Source organism: Heptranchias perlo, chromosome 13 (genome assembly GCF_035084215.1).
Source record: "Heptranchias perlo isolate sHepPer1 chromosome 13, sHepPer1.hap1, whole genome shotgun sequence".
Lineage (NCBI taxonomy): Eukaryota > Metazoa > Chordata > Chondrichthyes > Hexanchiformes > Hexanchidae > Heptranchias > Heptranchias perlo.
Genome location: NC_090337.1, coordinates 47,505,424 through 47,530,034, shown reverse-complemented (window position 1 = coordinate 47,530,034; position 24,611 = coordinate 47,505,424). Strand labels below are relative to the sequence as shown.

Genomic DNA, 24,611 nt, shown 5'->3' with positions numbered 1-24,611 from the left:
TGTAAAATGTAGCAGACATCCTGAATAAAACCTGCATTATTACACATGTAAAATTTTGTAATATTGTTACTAAGTAGTCTGAAACTTTAAACATGGAACTACCCATGGAATGGGCCATTTAAAGAATCGACATCTGGAATGAACAGTAATACAATACTGTTGGTCTTTTCTTAATTTAATAAAAATTCCACAGATTTTGGGAGAACTCTATTTCGCTTTCCCGTATACCTGTGTTTTTTTTTAGAAAAATTATCACACCAAAAATAGACCCCACGTGGACCCCTTACTTCTGCATTCCCACTCATGTACATAGAAAGGATTTTGATCTAAGATTATACTGTACCATTACTAACTCTGCTTTCTCTTGTTGTTGTTCTTCTCAATTTCTGCTTTACCTGGTCTGCCTCCTTACTGTTTTTATTTTTGCTTTCTTGTAGCATTCTGTGCTATGTATTTTCCCATCTCTTTGTGGTATCTTTGGCCATTTGCTTTCTCTCACTTTCCCTTTGTTTTTTTTTACTTTTATCTCTCTTTTACTTTCTAAGTTCCTGCCACCCTAGACCCAAAATAATAAACAGCATGTGTACATTACCAAAAACAGTTGATAAGATTCATCAAAATTATCAAAGAAAATATGTAATTTTACGTGTTTGATTGTTCTTAGTACATCGGAAAGACTCAAATGGGAAATACTTCATGTATTTGTTTTGTGACTTTTATTCCCATAGTGGGAAGCCTCATGGATTTGGGAGCACTCTGCAACTGCAGAATTGCAAAGTCAATGGAGTTGATTTTAAATCCCCCGCCTGAAGGAAACCAGGTGAGGGGGGGGAAGGGGGGCGTGGTGTGCAGTTATAATGAAGAAGGGGACTTACCCACTCCTTTCCTGCCCCACTCCGGCCGACTGCATTTTTAAATTGCAGGCAGCAAGGACACCCACCCGAAGCTGGCAAGGTCCTTCTTAAATATACAGATCAGTTTCCGATGATGTCATCGGGGCCCGAACTGCTAATTTAACCTGAGTTGGGGGGCAGTGATGACTTCCCTGCCAGGTAAAACCAGCTGGGAAAAGCAGCCAGGGCAAGGTAAGTTTTTTTAAAAAATGTTTTAAGTTTCTTTATGGGCCAGGAGAAGCAGGAGTGCATGCATTTAATTGATTAGAAGCTTAGACAATTTCAGCCTCTGGATTCCTTTTCAAAATTAGAAATATATATTTGTTTAAATTGTTAGTGCTGATGAGCAGGGGAACTGAGTGGTTTCTGAGCTTCATTGTGAGGGAGCTGAAATATCAGTTATCATTATTACTGTTATCCCAGGGGATTTCAGAAATTGTCATTTCAACTGTGGATGATAATTCTGTACCCATGCATTGTCTCTACTCAAGCCTGAGTGATTTGGATAATTCTGCTTCCTTGCATTATCTTGACTCAGTAGCTCTTCCAATTCAATTCCCCAATAATTCCATCAACACTCACTGTCTGCCCAAAACAAAAATCAATCAATCAACATAATAAGACAAGCAAAAGAAAATGATTGCGTTTAATTAAAACGAGGCCTGGGCAATGCAGTGGGTCAGCACACTATCGTTTCATCTCTGAACTATCTCCAAATCCAGCCACAATTTGATGGCATGAAAGTATCCTCTGCTTGCTGGCTGTGAGCATCCAACATGTAATAAGTTAGGCTCAATCCAATTTGAAGTGGGTATGGGCCCACAGATCAAAACTGCTGAGAATTTGGCACAAAACCAGCAATCTTACTCATACAGGCTGTATTGTCAAATCAGATATAATACGGGCCAGATGCACACTAAAATATTCTTTACTCTCCCCAACAAATTTCCTTATCCAAACCACTCGTACTTATGGACTCTCTGAGTGAAACTGTTGAATTTAGTGTTAATTAGTGCCAAATTCTGAGCAGTGTTACACATGGGCTTCTGTCCAATGGAACTGAGTAATTACAAATAACATCTTAAGGTGAGCAGAAAGGGGACATTCTCAGTTAGGTTTCAATTCAGACCCAGAACTGAAAGGACAGTCAGCTACTGCATGATTTCCACCCCATCCTCAAAAGCTATTTTTTAATAAAATGTTTTTGGGAATGCTTACTTTACCTCAATGATTTATTTTAATGTCCCTATCCCACCGTGATCAAACTACAGTAGCACTGCTAAATATCACTGAAAATAAAATCACTGCTATCACTACACTCATTTCTCAGTGTGTGTCATGTTTCAACTTATTCTTTCTTTTATTGTCACTTTAAAAAAGCAGCCCTACCATTAGATTTTAACAAAAATGGATTATATTTCATTGGAGGTGATTTTCCTCTCGCTACTGCCCTGACTTGGTGCTGACACAGGACGGTAGAAGAGCAGGAATTCAGTGGAAATTAGTTCCGCTGGATTCTTGCTTGTTTAAGGATCTGCTTGATTTTCAGGTCGAGCCTGTGGCTGGGGTCTGACGCTCTCACCCAAAACACTTTTTAATGGTATGTCCATTAGGCCTTTTGAAGGCCGTTCTTGTAGTTTTATTTATTTCCAGTTGGCACTTAGGCTTTCATGAGCATTTATGCCAGATGCAGTTATCCATTTTATCCCAGGCTACTTTATTGACACCAGAGTTTGCCACCAAGATGCCTTCACGCTGATTTGTTTGGAGAAAAAGGGGACCAGCAGAGGGATGCCAGGCAGGTCAGGCTGCCCGAGAGCTGCTCAGAGCCCTCCGCCCACATCACAATATCTGCAGAGAGAAGTAGAAAACCTCCCACTGGTAGATGATGTTGGTGGAGGATTCTCTTCCCAATAACTGCTGAATCAGCAGACCTCCCAGTGGCATCACAATGAGATGAGCTCACTTGTCTAACCCTTATGCTGGAAGGTTCTGTAGTGACTCATTTTACATGAAATGTACCTTCACGTACACCGTAATTGCAATGACTCTGTGACGCTAAGCCAATCAGCGTCAATACTAGCCCTTGCAACGAAATCGGGTGACCCCAAACTTTTTATCACTTGTAGCTGGACTTTCTTAGCGGACGGCCATGTTTTCAGCTACTCATCATTTTTGGTTTTAGTACTTCAACATTTTATCGCAAATCCGTTCTATTTGCGAGGACTTTTGAACAAGGTTCACAAATCTTGCGGCTTGGGCTCACCAAGAGCCTAATTCAGCTTTTTGGACATTTATCCATAGGGCAGTCGTGCATTGCGGACTTCGTGGACTTAATTCCAATGTGTACCACCAGTAAAGCAGAGCCACATTGAACTTTAGTTTCCATAAAAACGCGAGTGCGGTACTTTCTCCTGCACCATCTTCTTTGTTTACAATGCCATCTCCCTTCAAATCTTGTCTACGGACCTTTATATTTGAGTGAGTGAATATTAACATTAGCTTAAGTTCTTTATTCACCACAGTTCTTTAGAAGCATCCTAATCACAGTATGTCATGCTTCACATGATATTGCATGAAAGAAGGCATGCCAGGGTGATCAGGAGGCTGTATGTCCTGTTTGGCTGCACCTGTCAAGATACCACCAACCATTTTTGCGGCTCTCGCAAACCCTAGCTGGAAACAACTGTGGAAACCTGCCTTCTCAGAGTCTGGATAAGCAAAGGGGCCAGTCGCTGCCAGGATACCAGCAGCTACCATGCAGCACAGAGCTTGCACGTGTGCAGATACAGCAACGGTCACCTGTGGCTTGATACATTGCTGCACCTCTTGCAGGCATGCTGCAGTGCTGGTGGCATGGGATGGTGCAGTAGAGTGGTGCAGAGGAAACCCTCTCCTTGCGTGCATTTCATGTAGCACCACCTTGACTTTAGCAGTCCTAAGGAGGGGGCCAAATGCTGGCTGTACCGTCACTTGTCTGCAGATTCATGCCTGCACCTCAACCTGGCCATCCTTCATCCTGGCCTGCCATTTCTTAATCCTTTGCTCCTTCAGCCTTGAGAAAGATTCCTGATGGGTTGAGATGCCTTTTATTGTTCTCCAGAAGCTTTCTAAATTAATCTTTCCCCCCTCTTTGTGACAATCCCTTTTGATTCACCCTATTCCTTTAAATTTGACTTGCACATAATTATCATCTCCTACCACTGGCGTCATCCTTACATCCTGCGCAGTTTGCACCTGGAGTTGTGAATCTTAATGCAAATAAGTTTAAACTTAAAAATTGAGTGCTATTAGCACTTGGGATTCTGGTGGCTCTTAAAGCAGTGCAAACTAGAGTAGAAGGGGTAGATTTTCAACTTACCGCCCGAGTGTAAAACTGATATTGTGGACTGGCCACCCATTATAGAAACTGCCTGATTTTAATTTCTGTTGATTTTAATGAAACAGAACGGGTGGGTTCTATAATAAGCACCCGATCCGCAATGCCAGTTTTGCCCCCTGGTGGCAAGTTGAAAATCTACCCCCAACTGTTTTACACCTGAAGACGAAAATCGCCCGCGTTGTATTTAAAACTCAACTGTGCATTTTGACAAATTGTTACAGAAACACTTTTTCTTACATGTAAAATAATAAAGTTATGGGGTCAGCCAGTTAACTGGAGATGAGTGTATTACTGTACTGAGCAGCAATCTTTTACGTACTTATCCTCACCTGAAAAGAATGCGGAGAACTGGGTGCATTACCCAGACTCATTTCACCTCAAGCATCTAACCTTGACTCTAGTCCAGAATTATCATGAGATTCTCCTCTGTGTTCTATAACTATTCTACATGAAACGGATTTGGGACAGTCACAACACAATACATAATGGCTGAGAGCTCAATGCATAAAACTGCCAACAAATTAACACTACAGTCTCCTGATAATTCAAATTGCATTAAAATGGCACTTAGCGTGCAATTTGAATTATCCAATAATTTGAATTAAGTGACTTACAGTAGTAGACCATAACTCGCCAAGGCTTCTTCGACAGCACCTCCCAAACCCGCGACCTCTACCACCTAGAAGGACAAGAGCAGCAGGCACATGGAAACAACACCACCTGCACGTTCCCCTCCAAGTCACACACCATCCCGACTTGGAAATATATCGCCGTTCCTTCATCGTCGCTGGGTCAAAATCCTGGAACTCCCTTCCTAACAGCACTGTGGGAGAACCGTCACCACACGGACTGCAGCGGTTCAAGAAGGCGGCTCACCACCACCTTCTCGAGGGCAATTAGGGATGGGCAATAAATGCTGGCCTCGTCAGCGACGCCCACATCCCATGAACGAATAAAAAAAAATAAAAAAAATAACTGATATTCTTACACAGAGAGGCTGTAAGTATGGCTGGTGTGAGAAGCAGGAAATTTTACTTTTGCAGTAAGGATATTTTGTGAGTTTATGTTAATGCATGTTTTTGGAGATGAGCAGAGAGAGCTTTGCTGTGCGTCTGGTCTATGCTGTATCTATGCTGTGAGTGCTTGTTGCTGACACTGGTGACATAATGGGAAAGGGTATTGCATACTCCAACATTGGCAACTCTCGACTTGATGATCACTGAAAACGTTATGATTCAAAAGAACATGTCAAGAATAAATCTCTTAACATCAAACATATCTTGTGCTAGTCCAGGCATTCTTGTTGGTCATAGGGAGAACACCCCCAGGACTGTCAAAGGTGCCTGCATAAACCATGTTGTAACGTTTTGATACTGCTGCTGTTGTAATAGGAACTGTCAATGGGAGGAGAAAGTGAAGAGTGCTGCAAAGAGGTGACTCATTTGAGTTGGCCCCATTTCCCAGATACAAGTATCAAAGGCGAAAACTAGAGCAGAGTGACAGTGATGCTGAAAAATGATTTGTCTTGGGAATAGAGAGGGATCATTGTATTACTGACGTGTGTGCAAAGCCAGGATTTACCAGCAGTTTCCTGTTGTTAACATAACAACAGGGCTGCATTGCATTCCAAGCACGAATGCAGAACTCCCAGATTACTACAGGAATTACTATGTGCCAGGTAAATGCTACTCAAAGGGGAAGCAAGATCATGGGCGAGTGCTTTTTATTCAAAGCGCTCCCATTTTCCTATAGAAAAAATAATAGATGCACCATTATTTTATAAATGTTTTTGTGGAAACGTGAATATTATTGGTGGTGTTAAGGGTCTCCCTTCCTGCTGGGCTGCTCTGATAATGTCACTGATGGAGAGTGCCCCAGAATGAAGCGCTAGTAAACTTTGAAGGCCACGACTCCGAACTGGTCTGAAAGTTGATCTAGATCTGCTCTGCCCTGGGAAACCATGCCGCAGGCTGGGAAATCTGTACCTCCAGCTTGTAGCGTGGTTTCCCAGCTTCAGATCAACTCTCTCGCCAGTTTTAAGGTACAACCTCAGCTATTTACAGCTGCTTTTTACTACGGAGCAGTCTGGGATGCCTGTGGTTGCTCCCCATTAGTGATAGTACTGGAATGGCCTGGTAGTGAGGGGAACCCAAATTGATGGTCTCCATCCCTACATTAAGATTAATGTTTTAAAGGGGGGACAGGAACAGAGACAACTGGGGGTGTATGTACACAAATCTTTGAAGGTGGCACAACAAGTTGATGAAGCTCTTAAAAAGGCATACGGGATCCTTGGCTTTATAAATAGAGGCATACAGTACAAAAGCAAGGAAGTTATGCTAAATCTTTATGAAACACTGGTTAGGTCCCAGCTGTAGTATTGTGGCCAATTCTGGGCACCATACTTTAGGTAGGTTATCAAAGCCTTGGAGAGGGTGCAGAGGAGATTTACCAGAATGGTACCAGGGATGCGGGATTTCGGTTATGTGGAGAATAGCTGGAATTGTTCTCCTTAGAGCAGAGAAGGTTAAGGGGAGATTTGATAGAGGTGTTCAAAATCATGAAGGGTTTTGATAGAGTAAATAAGGAGAAACTGTTCCCAGTGGCAGAAGGGTCGTTGACTAGAGGACACAGATTTAAGGTAATTGGCAAAAGAACCAGAGGCGGCATGGGGGAGAAAAAATTTACATAGTGAGTTGATCTGACCTGGAATGCACTGCCTGAAAGGGTGGTGGAAGCAAATTCAATAGTAACTTTCAAAAGGGAATTGGATAAATACTTGAAGAGAAAATATTTGCAGGGCTATGGGGAAAGAGCAGGGGAATGGGACTAATGCCGGTGCAGGCATGTTGGGCCAAATGGCCTCCTTCTGTGCTATATCATTCTATGATTGTGAAAATATAAAGTAAAATTAATGGTGAGTCTATTGTATTTCTACATAGACTGGAGGAGTACTTTGAATAAAAAGTTCTTTCCTGTGGCTTTCTTCCCTGCCCCAACCAATCTATTGTAAACAATTTTACAACACCAAGTTATAGTCCAGCAATTTTATTTTAAATTCACAAGCTTTCGGAGGCTACCTCCTTCCTCAGGTGAACATTGTTTACAATTGTCAACCCCAGTCCATCATCGGCATCTCCACATCATGCCAACCAATCTATGTCAGCCATCTCTCAATGAATCTGAGCATTTCAATCTAATAGCAATTTGGTCTTGAAGATCAGTGATTTTCACTCCAAGCTAAATTAGCATGATAATTAGCCTAGAAGAGTGTTTTTTTATCTACCATCTAGCTGAATAACACCAGGTCCTGGAATTTCCTGCGTATTTGTGCCCAGAGACACGTGCAATCAAGGCGCGAAGCAAATACATGACCTAAAAGATCATGGATTTTTGACTTGAGTTACGCATGTAAGTATAATACACCCAAATCTCTTTGATCTTTTACAAGTATCTATCGATCCCTCTGCCCATATGCATCTCTGCCCATAACACTGACCCCCGCCCCAAATTACAGATGCGGGTTTCATGCAATTGTGCTTGTTCAGAGGTTCTCTTCCAATTGTGACCAAATTTTCAGGCACACAAGCAGCCATAGTCACCTGAAACAGGTGAAATCAGTTGCTCCAGGAAGCATTGAAGCCATTCTCCATTCTCCTACTTTTACTGCAGACGGCCATTTTATAATCAATTTTATAAACAAAAATGGCTCTTTTGCTGGCTCTATCCCTGCTTGGTATTATAATTGCAAGGAATCTTACAACACCAGGTTATAGTCCAACTGTTTTATTTGAAAATCACAAGCTTTCGATTGTGCCCGAAAGCTTGTGATTTTCAAATAAAACAGTTGGACTATAACCTGGTGTTGTAAGATTCCTTACATTTGTCAACCCCAGTCCATCACTGGCATCTCCACATCATGGTATTATAATGGGGAGGAGGAATAGGAGGAAGAGAACCAGAGACAGGAGACCTGGAGAGTGAAGCATCACCAGCGGAGACAGCACCCCATATGCAAGTACACGGCCAGGAGCGAGCTGATGATTCCAGGTGATGTATGAAAAGCTGACACTGCGATGGCTGCGCTTTATAAAGGAGGCCAGTCGGGCGACTTTCTCTGCGATCACTTAAAGCCGCAGTCCTCATGCAGCAGAGCCTTAACTGTAGAAATGAAGGTGGCCATGGCCCTCAACTTTTATGGGTCTGGGTCCTTCCAGGCATTCATGAGGACCTGTGCAGGATTAGTCAAGGGGCAGTGAGGGCCTGCATTCGGCAGGTAGCTGACACCCAGTTTCGTTGGGGAGTTCATCGGATTTGGAATGTCCGTGGTGAAGCAAAGGCAGAAAACGTTGAGTTTCTACAGGATTGCAGGCTTCTCCAGAGTGCTTGCTGTGATCGACGGAACACCATGGCACTAAAGGCTACGCATTAGAACCCGCAAAACTACATGAACAGAAAGAGTTACCACTCCTTCAATGTTCAGATGGTCTGCGACGCCTCGCTGCACACCTTGCATGCAAACGCGCAGCACACAGGTGCCTGTCATGGTCATCGCACGCATGCCTGAGGATGGGAGCCCAGTAGAAGATGATAAGGCTTACCCCTTGCTACCATGGCTGATGATGCCTTTTCGTATTCTGCAGACCGAAGCATAGGAGAAGGACAATCAGATACATGGTGTCCACCAGACAGGTGGTTGAGAGGACCATTAGGATGATGAAGAGACGCTTCAGGTGCTTGGACAGGTCTGGGGATATCCTCCAATACTCCCCAGAGAGGGTAACGAGGATAGTCATTGTGTGCTGTGCCCTGCACAACTATGCCATGACAGAAGTCCTGGACACAGCTGGGGAGGAGCCAATTGAAGAAGATGATCCTGGACTGCGGAAACCAGAGCCAAGGGACGTGGTGCGTCCACAGGAGGCTTCGCTTCGAGGGGGCAGGACAGTCAGAGCGCAGCTGGTTACAGGCTTTTACACAATGGGCACTGCCATAGAGGTCGCAACCAGGAGAAGTCAGACACAACTCTCTTTAGCTTCAAAAACTGTTGCATTATAAAAAAAAATGTTTCATAACTTTAAATGCAAATTGTTACCAAAAAAATGATGCCTGACAAAGTTAAACTATTTGTAGACATTTCAACGAATTGTTAACTAGACCCTGAGAAACATATTTTAATTACAAAGTGTTTTATGGCAACATTAAACTCTCTTTACAAATTTGAACAAACTATTTACTCCCACTTTTAGAGTCCTCCACCCTAGCCCTGAGGCCCCATTGGTTCTATTCCAATTATATTCAAACCATGCTGGATAATTATGCTGATTTACACCCATTTTACGTTTGGGTGTGTGCTAATAAAATTGGCAGGAAATTTGACTGTAACTTGACTGGCGGAATGGGCGGAATTTTGGGTCCAACTTCCGGGTTGCGCCCATGCAGGAAATTCCAGGCCCAGAATTGCAATGTTCACATAGGATTGCAGTATTTTAGAGTGTGTTTCATTTTCAATAGTACACAGTTTGATAAAAGAATGTTCAGGAGCTTGGAGGCTTACGACTAATAATGATTTGTGTTGAATTGTTTCAGCCGAGAGAATTTCCCAGCTGAATCACTAGATGGAGCTCCATACAGACGTGAGATATTGCACCTTTGGAGATAGAGGAGTAGGGTCAGTGACACAGGCTCATATGTTGGTGGAGCATGGGAAAGCAGCTGTAGAGAAATGTCTGCAACAGTCCACCCTGCTTTGCCTGGGAGATGATTGTGTGATGGTGATAATAGCCTATAAATAGATTGTAGGGGGATAAATTGGGCAACGCTAATGAATCAAGTACTATTTAACCAGGTGAATGTCAAGCTTGGTCAAGATGGCTGCTCACACAGGCATTATTTTCAATGTGGTTTGAAATCTGAAAAACTGATCTCGGTGTGAAGTGCTGTGTAAATTGTTGCTGAATTATTACGCAACAATTGCATTGCAAAGATGGAAGAGTCCACACTATTGAGGAATAATTCCCCAAATAACCTGCAGGATATCCTATTGGCAAAACATAATCTGGGAACAAATCCTACCCCATGTGGAAAAAAATGGTTTGTTCTGTAAGATTTCTCCTTGTCCTTTTAAGATCTATTGAGGCACTTTCAAAGCAAGTTTATTAAAGAGCAAGAATGTTATGTTATGGAACTGTTGATTGTCGCTAAAGTAAATTGCTATTCAGGATGTTGAAAAAAAATCAACTTGTCCTTCCTTTTGCTGCTAAAATTGCAATGGGACAATGTCTGACTGATGTCCTTTTAAACATCTCTTTCAAATCATAATTAGTAGTCAGTGTATACCTATCTATATGTTATGCCAGGAACCACAAGCTGCCACTATTATAGTCTTGAATCACTAGATGGCAGTGAACATCACAACATGGAATGAGGATTCCTGTTCCTCTGAACCAGCAAAAGCACAGCATAACGTGAAATATAGGTTAAACTCCTAAATTCATGACAGGGAAACACAATTGGAAAATACGATATAAAAATGAGATTGGCTAAAGGGAAAAGGGTAATTCTACAAATATGAGTTAGGAATTCTGTTCAAATTGCTTAGGCAGATGTCAAGAAAAATACATTTCTTTATGGGTTTCATTGCCTTTCAAGATTGCATTTCAAGTAAGGAACTGTATTTGTAAGCATGTTTATAAATATAGTTCAGAGTGGTTTAAGCATGATTTTTTTTGGAGTACCCTCAAGGTGCAGGGTCTCAAACCACACGGCAGTCATATATCCTGTCAAAAGTCAGAGTTCAGAGAAAACATGACCCCCTCCTCTCAGGTCAGGGGCTGAATGACATTTGGAACAATCAAATCCTTGTAAAATCTTCTGAGGGGTGATGACATCTGTTTGAAATCGTGAACTATAGTCAAATGTGGTCGAAGCTGAAGGGACGGGCAGTTTTCGACAACTCCAAACTTGAGAGAAAATTGTGGCCCAGATATTTCACTTTTGTTTTTATTTGAAGATCAGAGGGCAAAATGATAGTGGAATAATATTGTTTCAAAGTCTAGTACTATTGAGCAATAGCTCGCTTAGGGTAAAATATAGACACAAATTGCATACGGATTTACTAATACGTTAATATTAACACCATGGTATTTAGAATTATAATTGTTTCCATATAATTCAATAAGGTATGTTTGAAGTACTCAAGACCTTTACCATTCATTCCATATAAATTTGAAGTTGTCTTGAAAGGATCTTATTCCATCCCACCAGATATAATAAAAATCCTATAGGATTTACATGGAGCCATGTAGAAGAATGTAGACTGTGTAGACTATTGAAATGAAACTTTACATTTACACTGTATCCTGTTCAAAAATCTTTTGGAATAAGGTTCTGAAACAAATAGGATTATAATGTAGGCTCCTTTGTAAGTGATTTAGTTAAAGTTTACCACAGAATACATTAACTGTTAAAAGGGCAAAGGCTGAAAATTATGGAGCAGCAGAAAGGAACCAAAGGAAAAAAGAAACTACAATGTATACTTGTATGTCCATATGTATCATTAACCATGCTACTTGGATTAAATTGAGTCAGAAAGTATGAAAATTAAAGGACAATCATAAGAGATTATGCTCTTACAAAAAGAATACAAATATATCCTTTTTTGAAAAGGAACTGAAATTTTCAGGCTTCCTTTTACATTCTTGGTCCTCTACTCAGAACATCTGGTCCTATGGGATTTTACGTGAAACTGGTTGATCTCCTGTGGTGTTACGAGTCAATGGAAAGGAAATAAAACGGGGTGTATCATGGCGGCCAATCCACAACCGCCTGTTTTATAACCGCACCAATGTAAAAATGACTCCCACTATATTGTAACAGTTGCTTTTGCAGCTAACGCCACATAACATTGAAAACTCCTATCACAGTGCATAACCTAGTACGCAGGTGAATGTTGACAGTTTTCCTGTGGGTATTCCTATTGACAGAGCCTGACATAGGAATTTTCAATGTTATTTGAAATGGAATGTTGTGACCCACACAGTGATTTTAATACATAATAAATATTCAAATCTTACAGGACATTTTCTTCATATGGGATCTAGTACATCTGTCGTTTTCCATAGTGTTTTCTACATTGTTTTCTCCTGCCTAATTAATACTTCGACAGATTTAAAATCTTCAATGGATGGAACTATAAATTCATTACTAACATCATTTTTTGAGAATTTTGTTTATTTCCATACCCAGTGAAATTAGCATCTTCCTTTATAGAAACAATTAAATCACAAATTAGGTTCCCCACCAAACTTTACTTTACTCACCTCTTGAAGGTGGTAACTCAGCCAGGAGCATAGTTCCACAGATGCTGGCAGTTTCCTGGTGCTAACCTTAGTGGGCATTCTTAAAGAAAATTAAATTCCCCCTTGAGTGTCTGCAGGCTGGTCAATCCTAGGGAGCATCACAACTAAGCCTGATCTTCGAAGCTTCTCTTTGTACATTCGATGAAATGCATGTGGCAAGTGTATTTAATGCGTTAATATTGATGGAACATGGCACATTTTGCCTGTGCACCTAAAATTCCTCCACATATTAATGTACAGACCCAACTTTAATGTTTTTGGTTTATTAAGCAGTTAAAGACAAATCTGCAAATTTACTTCTGCTTGCCTACCAGTACCCATCATATTAATGATTATTCTACATTAAAGGTGCTATATTACTACAAAGTGCAGTATGAATCGATGTGTCACATTATGCACACATACTGGTAACACAATGTTGTACAGACAGCGTAGAATCGGGCAACAGTGTCATAGTCCTATCTCTGTCCAGTGCTCCCTTTAAGTGTAGCATCCCTGATGGGTGTGTGGAATTTAATCTTTGGAAACTTTTCTTGTGAACTTCACTTTTTATCCGTCGCAGTGATCACGATGCCCATATTCTTAAAGGAATTGTGGGACTCCTATCTTTTCCAGGTGGCCTGAGGTTGAACAGTTAGTTCCTCTGAGATACCTGTCCAAAATGTGACTCCTTTCATTGCTGCACATCCCTGTACCCTTCAGCACAGAGCCTACAGTAAAGCACATGCAGGAGCCAGGCGGGAAAACCACAGGATCGGATGGAATGCCCGTTTTACACCATGGCTAATATTACTTTCCGTTGACTTCAATGGAGAGGAAAATCAGGCGGGGTGTAAAATCAGCACTGCACCTGACGGGCGGGTTAGGTTAAAATGACACCCATTGTTTTTGATATTTGGACTGCATTTGGGCACTTTGCAGTATGTCCCGGAGAAAGCTGGCTGAGGGCATTGTGGTGTGCAGCATCCTGCATGACACAGCAATGGAAGGGGCGAGCACTTGGATGAGGACTAGCAACAAGCCATGGCACAGCAGAAGACAGATAATGACAATCAGTTAGCAGAAGCACAGCAGCCACTGGAGGAAGCTCACCAGGCCATTTTGAGAATTTCTTTGCCCAATGCCTATTTTTATGTTTCATTGGATATTCTGTTTTTAACTAGCCTTTCATTGTTACTGTTTATCTGGGGTGGGGGGGGGGTGGGTGGGAATTGAAATAAAACAATGACTACAAAGTTTAAAATGATGTGCTGTGTTTTTACACACCGTGTACCTCCAGTATTATCCTGAGTAATGTTATTTGATGCTTTGTTTCTCCCTTGTGCCATTTGTGTTGGTGAACTGTGGACTTACGGAGGCCATACCCTCATGCCAGCTTCAGCACAAGTAGTTGCACTGCTCAGATTTTGAATTCCTCAATCGTGGTTCTCTGGCACACTGAGGCCAGCCATTAGCATATCATAAGAGTGTAGACTTTAATGCTTCAATAGTACCAGTGGGTGTACTCCTAAGAAACGTTTCAATTCTGCTTGTTGCCTGCAAGCTAATGCTGCATGCTGTTTAATGGCAGTCAGCAAAGCAGAAAATCTGTGCTGCCTGACATTACTCAACTGTACTGAAGCAAGTTTGCATCGAGCTCGGCAAGGAAGCAAGTGATTGGTGCAGTCATTCATGTTGCTGAATACTTTTGATTTCATAGTCGGTCCCATGAAGACTGAAGCATGAAGTAAATAAATGTGGACTGTGATGATCATAGGCCTCGGCTCAGCAGCAGCCATCCCTCTTGCAGCCTCCTGCTTTTAACACACATGTGTAAAGTGCCTGACCCTGCGCTTCTTCCTCTAAATCTGTGAAATCATCAATGGCCTACATTCTGGCTTGGTGTCTGCTTCAAGTGATGACGACGCTGAGTGGTGTGGTAAGGTTTGTTGCTGATTATGTGCTTCTAACATATCTGTAATGGGGAAAAAAGTGCACATGATAAGTGAATCTGCAGCCTGTTCCATATTGTGGTTGCATAGATAATACATGACACATTTCACAACACACCACATTTATTGCTTCACACCAGCTGAAACATCATTGCGCAGATAAGGTTTGCCATTGCAACTATAAAAAGCAGGAGCACGTTCCTCTCCTTCAGCTTAGTCTGTCACCCACGCTGTGTACATCCTCGCATCTGATGACCTCCGTTGTAACCTTTTGAAGTGGGTGAGGGTTTTGGCTTCCTGAGAGCACATGTACATATGTGCTTGCTGCCTTTTGTAGCACCGTGCCTTTTTCTGTAGAGAAGAATATATGAATTGAATGATTAGCTATTTTATGGTGTGTATTTTAGGTTGGTTATTAATGGTTTCTCCTGCACTGTACAAAGTAATTTTCCTTGTCCTCATACCATTGACTATATCCTATGTTCTTCATTATAGTTATTGTCCGTCCATGGCTAGATTGGCCCACAGTGAGTTTTTTAGGCCAGGAAAATAGATGTTTAGCAAATTAAGCTAACTTCCATTTAAGTATCTGTGTGGTAAGAGCACTTTCACCCCCTTGATGTCCATCCAGGTACACTTTCCAGCAGCGGTCACCGGAAAGTGGGAACATGTAATGAGATATGGCTAGTAAGATATTTTATAAACTGGAAGAAATACTAAAAATATAACCTCGGGTCATCAGTATCTCTGATATTTTATTTATTTTAAATGATAGGACCACAATAATATTGAGATAAACTAGTTTAAGATTACTGGAATACAGGAAAATGCTCAGTTCCATAACTTTGGCTGCCACATAACCCATTAAACGGTTAGCTCATTTGATTTTATCTTGCAATTGTATGTTTACAGAATATTTCTACACATTATTTTTTAGTTGGTTAAGAAATCGATGTGTCTCTGTGATGGCGCAGTGATCAATCAGATTCCGGAACTGAACTTACCAAATGGGCTATAGTAAAGAAAAGAGTGAAGGCTCAGTATGTTGTCGTACTGAAAGGTGCAGACCTGGAGAGACTCAAAGTCCTGGCCTGGGTAGAGATAGTTGATGTCAGTGAGGGCAATAATAGGGTATTAAAATAAGTTTGTGTCCTGAATAATGGAATGAAAAATTGGCCAGAACTGTGCTACAGCATGGAGAACTGTCTTCAGGAACGAAGGGGAGAAAATCAGTGAGTGGAGGGAGGGGAGATGTGTACATGTGTAACAATGGGCCATCTCCCCTCCCCTCATTGATTTACTCCCCATCATTCCTGAAGACAATGGTTTAACTTTTTAAAAAAATTCCTAATGATGAATGTTATAAAGATTGCAAACGTTATGACAGCAATATGTTTATATTATGAAAGCTGTATAAAGACTTTTCAGCACTAAAAGTTAAAACTGGTCAAATATAACAGTGAACATTAAAATAACAGTGAACATTAAATATTTTTTTCACGGTACTCTTTGTATAAATGCATTGCTGTGTTTTGGGTGTTGAGTGAAAATGTTTATGTTGGCCTTATCACATATCGGCTTCCCTGGCCTCTTCATGCTGTTGCTAACCTCTTCAAAAACTGTGGATCTAATATTCTAGATTGACTCAACAGATTAAACATAAAACAGTTGAACATTTTCCATGAAAATGAAACTGGAATCCTGTAATAGCAACTTTAAAAACCATTACACCATTGTTGAAGCTTTCTTTGTTGTTGATGTCCCATTTATTTTTAATAGAAATGCTTGTGTAAGTTTATTTGAAAGATCCATACAGATATAATTGACAGAAGTACCCCCACCAGCAGGTATAGACCACTGGCAAATACAGTAACTGGAAGATCACTACACACGAGCAGCTCCAACAATGGCCTTACTCTGTGACTTACTAAACTAGCAACTACTTTACAAAGCAATCAGATTCCAGTATTATACTAGATGCAAATAATTTTTACAATGTGACAATGAATTGCACCTTTTTGCTGTGTGTTCTCTACATTGTATCTGTTCCTCGGGAGCTCACTGTCAGATGGAAATACAAATCAGGTCATAGAAAAGATCCATTGATACCCCAAGTCTGCATATTCACTGTAGCACAGCAGAACAGAGGCTGGTAATAGAAAAAAAACATGATGAATTCATTAGAACTGAGACAAGTAGGGATAGTTAAGGAAAATATAATATATAAACAAAAAGCTCTCATATGTGGAATGCATCCTAGAAATCTACCCCCGGCCAAAATAGAAATTGAATAATAACTCATTACAAAAAAATGGCAAAGTCATCTGGGAAAAAAAAATCTCTTCAACACTTTGTTCAAAATTCTTATTTCAATTTAGTTAATTTACACCTATTTATAATATTTAAAAACTCTGACCATCGGTGAAGGTTTGATCTCTGGACCATATTGCGCCCTCCTAACTCCGTGGCCGTTGGGATCAATCAAATTCCAGAAAATGAACAGAACTTATCAAATCGGTTGCAGAAAAGAACTACATCCTGCCACCATCTTGGAAACTACATAGGAAACCTAAATACTGGTGTTAGGACCAAGGGTCCAGAGACGCAGGCCCTTCTCTCCCTCCCATAACACGTCAGAGGCTTGACTCCTCTTGTGGCCCCTAACCCTGACTCCTTGCTCCTGGCCCAATTGCCATTTCCAGACTCTGCTGCACCTGAACCCGGGCCTGGCCTCACCCTGTCACTGGAAGCTTAAGTTCTCAAAGTGATTGCTTTTTTTTTATTCGTTCATGGGATGTGGGCATCGCTGGCGAGGCCAGCATTTATTGCCCATCCCTAATTGCCCTTGAGAAGGTGGTGGTGAGCCGCCGTCTTGAACCACTGCAGTCCGTGTGGTGAAGGTTCTCCCACAATGCTGTTAGGTAGGGAGTTCCAGGATTTTGACCCAGCGGCGATGAAGGGACGACGATATATTTCCAAGTCGGGATGGTGTGTGACTTGGAGGGGAATGTGCAGATGGTGTTGTTCCCATGTGCCTGCTGCTCTTGTCCTTCCAGGTGGTAGAGGTTGCAGGTTTGGGAGGTGCTGTCGAAGAAGCCTTGGTGAGTTGCTGCAGTGCATCCTGTGGATGGTACACACTGCAGCCACTGTGCGCTGGTGGTGAAGCTTCATAGCTTCCAGCCAGTAGAAATTCAACAAGAAGATCATGTCCAGAAACAGAACCAAATACAGAACATGACTTTGAAAAGCTAGTAAATCAGTGGCACACTCTTTCCCTTCTCAGTGGGTGCCTCATTCACACAAAGCCCCAACCTTTGCAGCTTAGAGAACTTGATCTCACTGATCAAACCAGGTTACACCCTAGGACTGAACTCTATGAACAATGCTGTGGGAAATTAACAAGTATTTAAGTAAAATCAGTATAATCATTTCTAGAAAAAATTATTTAATTTGGCTACATTTCTGGCAGTCTAATAAAACAATCATTTTTTTCTGCTGTTTTATATCATTCATTTTTAAAAAATCTGAAACCATTGCTGTTGCATTCAAAAATGGGCATCAGCCTTGCCCGAATTATATTTTCGGTCTTCTGTCCAAGATTCTTCCCAAATCTTTTTAAAATGGCCAATTGATACAGTCAAATGGCTAACAGCCCAGCCCATAGTTGGGAGAGTCACTTAATTTGCTGCAAAATGGTTGACAATTACAGTTTCCACTCAGAAATTACCTCTATACAAACCATTTAAAGCAGTTTCCTGCTGTTTCCTCCAAGTAAGTTTAATGGCTTAGAAAAGTACCAATCCACCTGAGAATTGGTTGTTACAATGGATGTTTTAATTTATACATGAATTCATATGGTTCTACATATCCTGTAAGAGTTGTCAACAAAGACACAATGGACAACAGATTTCTGTAGAATTTAACAAAAAGCAAAGCAATCTTAGCAAATATTTCATCTTTTAGTCACCCCAAGCCATACCTTACTATCAGGCCAATAACTTCTGTGATTTGCTATAGCTATTACAATATCAGATATTTTTGTAAGTGAGCATGCACAGCACTTTCCGACTAAAGATCATTTTATGTATACTCTGAAAATGCAGCACGTGTGATAAAAAGGCACAATACATCGAAGTGGAATAGTGAAAGGACTTGTAGAATGATGAAGTATTGGAGCATACAACGAGCCTGCGTCAGACAACCTGGAGATGTATAGCTTAAGCAACCTGGCGATAGGGGCAATTCCTTGCCACAACTGCTTAAATCTTTAAGAATCACGGCACAGCGGGAAGCAGAAGAGCTTGTTTGTAACAATTCACAACAATCTGCTTGTGGATTTTGTCCAATATAATTATTCCTAACAAAGTACCACTTTTATGAAAAGTGGCATCTCCAGAATAGTGTATTCCCCTCCTGATTGGGAAAGATATTGAATCATCCAGTCTAGAACAGTAAGACAAACTGCAGCAGATGTTACCTTACACCATGCTGATAGAATGGCCACGTTTCACTAACTACATGAATACATCATTACCCAGATTCATTTTTCCGGAATGCTTTATGATGTTGTTTACGCTTTCTGCAAACAAATGTAAAGTCTTTTTTTCTGGCATTTTTCTCCCCTGACTCCTGGCTGGAATACAGTTTCACAGAGCACACTCCAGGACATTATTAAAATGCTCTAGCGTAATCACAAATTGAAATGAAGATTGGAACCGCTCAGATTTACAGTATTTCAAAGTCCTAATCTTCAGCGTCTGTACTGAAAATAATTACACTCCATTATTGTAATATTGTTTTTCTACTGTTACTGCTGTGTTGAGCAAATCAAATGTTGGCGTTTGATGATATATGACCTCAAAGACTGGAAATATGCAATAGTAGAATTCCTGTGCTAATCACTGACCTCATTATATGCACCCATAAAAGCCTATAAATAACATGGAGTCTCTTAAAGTGGTTTGTTAACATCTGACTGTAAGATTACCGTTCAAAAGAAGGCTGGTTTAGGAAATCTTGGTTATACTTGCTACTGCGGCCAGAAGTCAGAATGGTTCTGTCTTGTTCTGAATGCACCAGATATCGATGTGGTCCCACTAGCTATGCTAAAATCCTTTTAAAGTCTTCAAGTGCACATTGCGTTATTTGTGCTGATTTTGTTTGTTGTGGTCGCAAGGAGTTCAGAAGTGCCCACAGGGAGTGGAGTTTAGTCAAATACAAAGCCGTCTGGTACTGAATGTATAGTTGGACTGGAGTGTTCGACTTATTTAGGTATATGTTTGGGTATTTTTACATTGAGAGAGTCCCATCAATAACTGGCACACAGTTCCTCTGATGTTAGTAGCACTCTCAAATAGAAATGACCCAACATCGAAGGTCCTGACAGCATTGCTGACCCAGATCTTCATGAGTTTTGCAATCTGCTGTTGGATTAGGCATCCCCTGTACTGGTCTGCATGCTTGTGTCGTGATGCTATTTTGCATCATGATGTAGGAATCATCTCTGTGCCTTATTTCTAAATAATTCTTTCAAACGTCTGTTTTGCTGAAGCTAGGAGATTTGATCCTTGCACTTACTGAGGAAAAAGTTTCATACAATCCTTTAAGAATTTAACATTTAAATGTGCAAAAACATCACGAACTACAGAGACGTTATGCTCTTCCTGGTTCTTGTATACGCAGCTGCAAAAATCATGGATAGTGAAGATTTACCTTCAACAAAATGGTCACCAATAGGTCTTGGTTCGTAGCAATGACACCAACTAAGGTGACTAGAAGAGAGCAGCCCAGAGGATGTTTGAGCACGGCTACCCCAGGATCCTAGCAGTGCCTTCTGTGAATGTGTGTGTAACACCAAAAATCCTTACAGCTGAATGAGTTTACTATATATTGTTTGTTTGATACTGAGAATCAGTTCCTTTTTGCTTTTATAAGTGGTATTATCATACTAGTTACTCAACTGTTCTGCTTATTGTTTTGTGACAGCGGTGAGTCACTGACACGTTCTTCCATGCAGACGATTAGATAAGGGGCTTTATTTCTATCCTCTTGGCAATACTTGCACCTGATTTGCAAAGAAACCTGACATAACATTTAGGAACTGGAGCATTAGTAGCATTAACTTATATTTGCATGTGTTTTGTGGTTGGTCATCACAATTGCATGTGTTGTTATGCACTTCACAAATCCATTGATTTTTCACATAAAAAGTACAGGCGGTGGTAATGATGGGAGGTGGGGCTGTCACATTTTTCTCATTTATATTTGAAATACACAAAATTTTACAGGAGAAAAACTAAGCTTTGTTGCTAACTGACTGAATTATTTTTTTTCTCATTGCCTGTCAAATATGATTTGAAGAGTCGTCTGCAGATCGAGCAATTTATAATGTGCCACCTCATGTCCAGAATAGTGACCTATGCCTCTGGGAATATGTGACACAACTTGGCCCAGAATTTCGTGCATCACCTGGATCGGCGACGTACACCATAAATTTTGCTGTTTTGCACGTCAGTCTTGCCCTTGCTGACTTACTCCAAAATTTCCAGGTTTTCTGATTCGAATACGCCGCAGCAAGCATAGCCATTATTTTCCAATGATTCAACATTCTCAAAGAAACCGATTCATGCAATAGGGACATATTTCTTCCTTTCTTCTGAAACAATTTTGTGAATAACTGTACAGAGTTGATTCTCAAAAAACCAATTCATCCCTTCATTGTTTAACACGGTAATATATTCCACTTTCAGCACAAGTGTATTTGCCTTCCAACTTTTGTAAAAGTATAAAATCATAAAAGTGTCAACTGCCTGCTTCCTTGAGGAGCTCAATAAAACCCCTCAGTTTTCATCGTATCTAATATTGAAACTTTTATTAAATCAGTAAGAATTTTCTCTGCGTTCTTCCAACTCTGGCTTGTTGTGCAACCCCACTTCCTTTGCCCCAATTTTGGCAGTCATGCCTTTAGCCGTTTAGGCCCTAAGCTCTGGAATTCCCTCCCTAAATCTCTCCACCTCTTTCCTCCTTTAAGATGCTCCTTAAAATCTATCTCATTCACCAAGCTTTTAATCACCTATCCTAATATCACCTCCTTTTGGCTCAATGTCAATTTTTGTCTGATTATCCTCCTGCCTTGGGACGTTTTACTATGTTAAAGGCGCTATATAAATGCAAGTTGTTTTTGTCTTACCATGGTATCAGGTAGTGAAGAAAAGGAGGGATTTCTAACCATCCTTAAATTATTTTTAAACTGTTCACACCTGTACGCTGGTTTATATGATTTCCTGCTTCAGACTGCATTGTTTTACATTTATCTGGACCTTACATTTACCCAAAATTATGATCTTCATCTCTATTATAGAACTATTTCAGACATCAACAAAATTCAGTTTAAAAAAAAACTCTGCCTTGGATAGAATATAGCATGAATGTATCTTTTCATCACCCTCCAAGTTTTTTAAATCATGAGAAACATCACACTCCATGCTGCCCTAAGGCTCTAACAGTGAGAATATATCCCTCTTAATAGTGTCAAAATTAATGCAATTGTGCCTACAAGGTATGGAGCACACATACTTCATGCGATGTTGCACGTAATAACACGGAGAGAGTAGGGCCTCTTAAGGATCAACAAGGTCATCTATGTGCGGAACCACAAGAGATGGGTGAGATCCTAAATGAATATTTCACATCGGTATTTACGGTTGAGAAAGGCATGGATGTTAGGGAACTTGGGGAAATAAATAGTGATGTCTTGAGGAGTGTACATATTACAGAGAGGGAGGCGCTGGAAGTCTTAACGCGCATCAAGGTAGATAAATCTCCGGGATCTGATGAAATGTATCCCAGGACGTTATGGGAGGTTAGGGAGGAAATTGCAGGTCCCCTAGCACAGATATTTGAATCATCGACAGCTACAGGTGAGGTGCCTGAAGATTGGAGGGTAGCAAATGTTGTGCCTTTGTTTAAGAAGGGAGGCAGGGAAAAGCCTGGGAACTACAGACCGGTGAGCCTGACATCTGTAGTGGGCAAGTTGTTAGAGGGTATTCTGAGAGACAGGATCTACGGGCATTTGGAGAGGCAGGGACTGATTAGGAACAGTCAGCATGGTTTTGTGAGAGGAAAATCATGTCTCACGCATTTGATTGAGTTTTTTGAAGGGGTAACCAAGAAGATAGATGAGGGCTGTGCAGTAGACGTGGTCTACATGGACTTTAGCAAAGCCTTTGACAAGGTACCGCATGGTAGGTTGTTACATAAGGTTAAATCTCACGGGATCCAAGGTGAGGTAGCCAATTGGATACAAAATTGGCTTGACGACAGAAGACAGAGGGTGGTTGTAGAGGGTTGTTTTTCAGACTGGAGGCCTGTGACCAGCGGTGTGCCTCAGGGATCGGTGCTGGGTCCGCTGTTATTTGTTATTTATATTAATGATTTTGATGAGAATTTAGGAGGCATGGTTAGTAAGTTTGCAGATGACACCAAGATTGGTGGCATTGTGGACAGTGAAGAAGGTTATCTAGGATTGCAACGGGATCTTGATAAATTGGGCCAGTGGGCCGATGAATGGCAGATGGAGTTTAATTTAGATAAATGTGAGGTGATGCATTTTGGTCGATCGAATCGGGCCAGGACCTACTCCGTTAATGGTAGGGCATTGGGGAGAGTTATAGAACAAAGAGATCTAGGAGTACAGGTTCATAGCTCCTTGAAAGTGGAGTCACAGGTGGATAGGGTGGTGAAGAAGGCATTCAGCATGCTTGGTTTCATTGGTCAGAACATTGAATACAGGAATTGGGATGTCTTGTTGAAGTTGTACAAGATATTAGTAAGGCCACACTTGGAATACTGTGTACAGTTCTGGTCACCCTATTATAGAAAGGATATTATTAAACTAGAAAGAGTGCAGAAAAGATTTACTAGGATGCTACCGGGACTTGATAGTTTGACTTATAGGGAGAGGTTGGATAGACTGAGACTTTTTTCTCTGGAGAGTAGGAGGTTAAGGGGTGATCTTATAGAAGTCTATAAAATAATGAGGGGCATAGATAAGGTAGATAGTCAAAATCTTTTCCCAAAGGTAGGGGAGTCTCTAATGAGGGGGCATAGATTTAAGGTGAGAGGGGAGAGATACAAAAGGGTCCAGAGCGGCAATTTTTTCACTCAAAGGGTGGTGAGTGTCTGGAACGAGCTGCCAGAGGCAGTAGTGGAGGCAGGTATAATTTTGTCTTTTAAAAAGCATTTGGACAGTTACATGGGTAAGATGGGTATAGAGGGATATGGGCCAAGTGCAGGCAATTGGGACTAGCTTAGTGGTATAAACTGGGCGACATGGACATGTTGGGCCGAAGGGCCTGTTTCCATGTTGTAAACTTCTGTGATTCTATAATTCTAATAGCTTATAACCTTGAATTGGAGATCAAGATGGAGGGCTCACATGGCTGAGGTTTTATTTGTACTTGTGTCTTGCTTTGTTTTATAAAATGGGTTTAAAACCCAAACATTTAAGTGCAAAACAGACTACAATAAACTTTTTCAAGACACTTTTTCACACAAACGGTCGAAGAAATCTGGAACTCTCCCTCAAAAGACTGTGGATGCCAGGACAATTGGGGATTTCAAGACTGAGATAGTTAGTCTTGATAGGTAAGGGTATCCAGGGAGCAAAGGTGGAAAAATGGAGTTGAGGTGCAGATCAGACATGATTTAATTGAATGGTGGAGCAGGCTTGAGGGGCTGAATGGCCTACTCCTATTCCTGGAAAGTGCTGCCTAACCTTGTCATATCTATTATAGAGTAATCTATAGTGACAAAACGAGATTGTTCTGCGATTCTCCCCAATAATGAGTTGAATTTTTGTTTCCATTTGCATTCCTGTTATTTCTATTTGACAGACAGTAATCTATTTGTTGACCATCTTGTTTATAAATATTTCAAAGAGGTTGACAGCTCATTCAAAGTGCTATTCCCACTTGGCCGATCTCTTCTCAGTGGAATCAATGGATGAGTAATTAGAAATGTGATATTGTATCCCAAAGTCAGCCTG

The 24,611-nt window shown here is 41.0% G+C and overlaps 2 long non-coding RNA genes across 2 annotated transcripts in view; one reads left to right on the top strand and one right to left on the bottom strand.

The window, feature by feature from the left end:
- The first annotated feature begins 978 nt into the window (after nt 1–978).
- The window catches only part of LOC137331081 (uncharacterized), a 59,679-nt gene continuing 36,046 nt past the window's right edge, over nt 979–24,611 (top strand). Inside the window, exon 1 of the long non-coding RNA XR_010965371.1 lies at nt 979–1,085. This is a non-coding gene — a long non-coding RNA (uncharacterized lncRNA). The remainder of the gene's footprint in view (nt 1,086–24,611) is intronic.
- LOC137331080 (uncharacterized) lies at nt 14,672–16,689 on the bottom strand. The gene is made up of 2 exons (XR_010965370.1): nt 16,581–16,689; nt 14,672–14,917 (listed from the first exon to the last, which is right to left on the bottom strand). It is a non-coding gene; the product is annotated as an uncharacterized lncRNA (long non-coding RNA).